Genomic DNA, 6490 nt, shown 5'->3' with positions numbered 1-6490 from the left:
GCCTAATTTTATAAATACTGTGCTGCAAATTCCAAAGTGTTATTTTACTGCATTGACTTAATTAGCAAAATAAGGTAATGATAGGTCAGATGAACAGAAAAACAAATATTCACAGCCACTTATTAATATAACTTTGGTTACTTCTGTTTTCCTTCCTTTGCTTCCAGCACAGTATTGTTCACTATATATGGAATTGCACATGTCTTGATTTTATTTTGTTGAGTTTTATCTATGTTGAATGCAAAAGCTCTTCCAGCCTAGCAAGCAAGTGCTGCGTAAACATGTATAGCCCATAACATGAACCCTTGAGGCATGACCAGCAGATTGGCTTAAAACCTATACAGTGAAACTGAAATTCCATGTTGCAATTGCTGAGACAAGTATAACAATGTATTTCATGTGTGGATACAAAATTCATTTGTTTCAGCCACTGGTCTCAAATAAAACAACCAGGTTTTGTTGCCTATAAGATCCATAGTCAACATATTGCCACTCCTTAACTGGGTTAAGGGTTAACTAGGCTGGCTTCTCCCAGTTCATCCCCTAACACCTCTGCCCCAAAGCAATCTCCAAAATTCTGGAAGGTGGGGAAGCATGCTTATGCACAATACATCATCACTGCTAGGAAAACCAATCAAAACACAGGACCAGTTGATGATGGCCTGGCAGTGACACCTTTTCATTGGTAGTGTCATATATTTAGCTTACTACTCTGAATTCTATGACTTTTTGTGTCCTATATTTGAATATTAAACTGAGTCTGATAATACAACAAAGAAAGAAAGAGCAGTAGTCCAACTAATCAAAATGAACTATTCTCCAAATCTGGCTTTCAATTAAAAAATACAGTCAATTTTGAGTTTTTTGTTCTTTAGTTTAAAAAAAAAAAAAAATCCTTGTAGATAGGGATGATGTCTTACATTTAGTACATCATTAACATTTGGTCTTACAATTACCATAGTAGAAAAAGACAGACACAGTCAGGCCTTGGGTATACTTTTGAAGGAGTCAAATTTACCTCCAGGACTTTCTACCTCTCTATCAGCATCCCTCATAGATCATCTGGAATACACTCCCCAGATTCTGGGAAGTATAACCTAGGTCCCTCCTTCCTAGATCCTAGGGATTGCTGGAATTGCTGAAACCCAAAGACCCATGGAAGCTATCCAATCAAAGTTGAAGCCCTCATAACATCGCTTTTTCCTTATCCTACCCTACCTCTTCTTAACCAGCCTATACAATTGAACTAGGAACTTCGTCAAATTATAATTTCCAAAAGATCAAAAACCTTGGATGTCTTGCTTATAATTTTATCTTCCATCTAGTATCTATAAGCAGATTGATATATTTTTGAATAAAGAAACGATCCATTCATTGCAGCTGACTTCTGCTAATCATTAGAATAAACATTCTGCTTCAGATCATTTCAAGCAACATCTCAAATGTGATCATAAACGCAATTACATTTCCTTTAGGCCATCTCTGGAAAAGAGTCAGCTGAGTCATGGCCTGAATCCTCCAGTGGAATTAAAGCAGCATTTACCGGTTTGCTTGACTTTTGTTTTTCTTTTTTGCAAAACAGTTTCACATTTTGATGACATTTGCTACCAACAGAATGGAACCTAGCTTTGAGTTTTCATCTTTCTCATTTATCCAGAACTATTTATTTATATACTTCTATGGGTACTCTGATTGTTTTACTATGTTATTAAGCTTTTCAAATAGTATAATTAACACACACACTACATGTATTTCCTTTAATGTTTAAGATATCACAATCACAACTAAAAGCAATTTGGGATATGAAAGGGCTTTCAATAATTTAACAATTGTTATCTCTTGCCTGTGGACTATTAAATACCTAACCCAACAAGGATGAATGATTTGAGATGTGATTTCAAAATATTACCATGATGATGCTCCCTTGTATTTATTTAAGCCTGGGTAAAAATGGCTGAGTGATATTTACAAACAATAATAGTTTTCATATTGTGAAATTTCTCCAATTTCCTGCCTTCCACTTTGATTATTTATGAAATACTTATTTTGTCATTGTGTGGTAGATAGTATATCTAATGGCTTAAAATTTAGTTTGAAATTAATAGGAGCAGCATCAGAAAAGTCCTCCATGATGTTTTTTATGGGGAGATAAATACTCGCTTCATGAGAGTTAGTGATTAATTAAATGTGGGAAGAAGCTGTGAGAGTACATTAGTTTCCTAGGTCTGCTATAACAAAGGCCACACAAACTGGGTGGCTTGAAACAATACAAATTTATTATCTGACAGTTTTGGAGTCTATAAGTCTGGAATCAAGGTATCAACAGGGCCACAGTCTCCCTGAGACTCTGGGTAAAATCCTTCTTTGTCTCTTCCTAGCTCCTGATGTTGGCCATCAATCCTTGGCATTCCTTTTCTTTGGTGTCATCACTTCTGTATCTATCTCTGACATTACATGGCATTCTCCCTGTGTGTCTCTGTCCATGTTTTCCTCTTGTTATGAGGACACCGGTCATATTGAATTGGAACCCATTCTGATGACTGCACCTTACTTCTGCAAAGACTCTAGTTTCAAATAAGGTCACATTCTAAGGTTCTGAGAGTTAGGATTACAACATTTATGTGGGGGGACATCACCTATAGCAAGGAGTTCAGGGAAGATTTAAAATATTCATCTTAGACTTTTGGCATGGTGGTTAGGCCCGTGATGGAAACTGAGATTATAGGAAGAAGATGAATGAGAGAAACTTGGCGAAAAAAAACAGTTATGGGAACTATTCTCAGCTATATTAATCGTGCTTGCCCAAGGAAACCACACAGAACAAGAAGAGGCTGTCAGTACCTGGTAGGTGAACAGCATTTTAATGAGCAAGAGGAGATAGAAAAAGAAACCAAGCAAGAATGGGCAGAATCTTGAGAGAAAATTTAGGGACATGTATAATAAATAAGATGATAATAGAATTTCAGAGATAAGAATGATCAATAGTTCTAAGTTGTTTGTTTCACCCGGAAGGAAATCTTAGAAATCAACAGTTTTGTTCCTTACATATAATAGATCAGAAATTGATATGCATTTCAATTAAAAAATAAGAAAAAGACACTTTATATATGCTGAAGACATAGCTAGGCATTAATTCAACATTGAGCTGACCAAATTCCTAATTTTACCATCACTATGAAGGTTCCCTTGATTGTTTAATATGAGATGGTCAAAATGCAAAAAAATGATGCCAGCTCTGTTTGTAGGTGTTTGTGAATGTGTGGGCTGCTATGTGACAACTCCACAATAGCTTGCTGAAGCCTAGACACAGACAAACCCGCCCCCTGCCTCGGCCTGCTCTGTGACCGTCATCGGCAGTGATGAGTACTTGCAGATCACATCAGAACAGGGACCAGATATTATATTCATGAGATGAGTTGGCCCTGTAATTATTATTTAAGTTGCTAACAAGTCCTAAGATTGCAATTACAACCTAGAAGTTCCTGGGTTTTGATCTTTTAATGAGTTACATTTAGAAGACCAAAGTCATTACATGTTAGGAACAAAGGCCATTCAGTAACCCTCCCACCACCTATGCCACTTTACAAATTAAATCTGGAACTTTTTTTGGCTTTTTGCCGTAAATTATTAATAATCAAAGCATTGCAACTCATCATGTGGCATCCCATTTGTAGTGAAATAGTGGAGTGTAGCGGAAAAAGCACTAGACTGGGAGGTGGCATTCTGGGTTATGGTTCTGGCTTTTCCAGTAGTTTCCTACATAAATATGAGCTGGTGACTTACCTTCAGGAGCTCTAGTTTTCCTTATTTGTAAAAATAGTGGTTTGGAACATGCTTATAAATAAAACATTCAAAGGTTGTGTTAGTCTGCTCAGACTGCCATAAGAAAATACTACAGACTGGGTGGCTTAAACCAGCCGTGGTCCTCAACATTTTTGGCACGAGGGAGCAGTTTCATGGAGGACAGTTTTTCCACCAATGATGAGGGGATGGTTTCAGGATGAAACCGTTTCACCTCCAATCATCAGGCATCAGATTCTCATAAGGAGTGCACAACCCAGCACTTTGCATGCGCAGTTCACAATAGGGTTCACTCTTATGAGAATCTAATGCCACTGCTGACCTGACAGGAAGCAGGGCTCAGGTGATAATGCTGGCTTGCCTAACACCGCTTACCTCTCGCTGTGCAGCAGGGATCCTAACAGGCCACGGACCAGTACCATCCGTGTGTTGGGGACCCCTGGCTTAAACAACAGAAATTTATTTTTTCACAGTTCTGGAGGCTAGAAGTCAAGTTTGGGGGTGCCAGCAGGGTATGTGTCTGGTGAGTGCTTTATTCCTGGCTTGGTTGTGGCTTCCTTCTCACTATGTCCTCACATCATGGAGAGTGGAAGCGAACAAGCCCTTCTTAGAAAGGTACCAGTCCCATCATGAAGATCCCACCCCCATGACCTCATCTAACCTAATTATCTCCCAAAGACCCCATCTCCAAATACCATCACCTTAGGGGTTAAGAGTTTCAACATATTAATTTGAGGGGCACAATTCAGTCCACACCAAGGATTCAAATCTATGAGAAGCAGAATCATTCTTATGCTGAGAGAGAATATATTTTCAAGGTATTAAGGGAAATAATGTCAACCTTTATGCCTAACAGGAAATGATTATTCCCAGAGAGATTTGATATACTTTTACATTTACATGAGCTATTACAGCAATTTTAAGACTTCTTCTAGGCAAAGAAGTGAAAGATAATATTTTGCATCGACATAGTGACTTTTAAGTCTAAGAACCTAAAGCCACTTTAAAAATTTAATGTGAAGTGATGACCAGGAGAGCAAGTTTTAAATAGTTTGCTGAGAAAAGCATTATATCTTGCTGTCACAGTTAGCAAAATAAAAACATAAAATTTCGCAGTTCTGTTTTGGTAGTAGGAGCTTAAGAAAAGAAATGCAAAAATCTTGTCAATCAATATGAACTAAGTTATACTAGCTAGAAGAAACAATAAAAGTGTTTGAACAGAAAAAAATGACTGAATAGTACATTTAATAGTATATTGTATCAATAGTTAACATGATTGTTTCCATCAAAGCAATCATAGGATTTTGGACTATGAGAAATAATTAAAATCATGCATTCATTCAATTTGAAATGATTCATTTTTATATTCTACATGCCAAGTACTGTTTTGGGTGCTGGGGATAAGAGAGTGAACAAGCAAATCAATCTTTGCTCTCATAAAGATATTTCAATGGGATGTGATAAGAATAAATGAACAAATAAATGATACAAGATATTTCAGAGAATTACAAATGCTTTTAAAGAAATGTACTACAGCAATGTAGTAAAGAATGACTGGTGATGTGGGTGAAATATTTTATTATGGGTTAACATATTTGCTGAATTCCAAAAGGTAAGAATGAACCAATGTAGTGGGCAAAATTACTCCCCACTTAAAAGCAATCTGTCGCCTAATCCCCAAAACCTGTAAATATGTTACTCTATATGGCAAAAGGGACTTTCCAAATGTGATTAAATTTGAAATATTTTGTATCATTTATCTGCTCATTTATTATCTCGCCCTATTGGGATGTAATCTTTTGAGAGCAGAGATTATACTGAATATTTGGATGGGTCATATCTAATCGGATGAATTCTTAAAAGTGTAAGAGGAAGGCTAAGTGGATCAGAGAGATGAGACATGACAAGAAATCTACCTGTCATTGATGACTTCGAAAATGGAGGAAAAGGGCCAGGAACAGTGCAATGCAGCAGCCCCTAAATGCCAAGAATAGCTCTCAGCTCACAGTCAGCAAGAAAATTGGACCTCAATTGTTCAGTTGAAATTTTCCAACTACCCAAATAACAGGAAATAAATTCCCCCTCAGTAATTTCAGAAAGAAAGGCCGCTTGCTTGTGCCTTAATTTTAGTCAAATGAGACTTATATCAGACTTAAAATGTACAGAATTGTAAGATGTTAAGTTTTGGTATTTTAATCACTAGGAAGGTGATATGACATTGTTTCAGAAGCAATAAAAAATCAATATGACCACATCTATTGAGATGATCATGTGATTTTTGTTTTTACTTCTGTTTATGTGGCGTATCACATTTATTGACTTGTGTATGTTTAACCATCCCTGCATCCCTGGTATGAAACCCACTTGATCATTGTGAATTATCATCTTGATATGTTGTTGGATTTGGTTAGCTAGTATTTTGTTAAGGATTTTAAAAACTATGTTCATCAGGAATATTGGTCTGTATTTTCCTTTTTTGGTTATATCCTTTCCTAGTTTTGGTATTAGGGTGATACTGGCTTTTATGATTAAAACTGCCAGCAAAATCAGCATACAAGGGACATACCTCAATATAATAAAAGCCATCTGTGACAAACACACAGCCAAAATAATACTGAATGGGGAAAAGTTGAAAGCATTCCCTCTGAGAACTGGAACAAGACAGGAATGCCCACTCTCCCCACTCCTC

Source organism: Papio anubis, chromosome 10 (assembly GCF_008728515.1).
Source record: "Papio anubis isolate 15944 chromosome 10, Panubis1.0, whole genome shotgun sequence".
NCBI lineage: Eukaryota > Metazoa > Chordata > Mammalia > Primates > Cercopithecidae > Papio > Papio anubis.
This window is presented reverse-complemented; position numbering follows the sequence as displayed.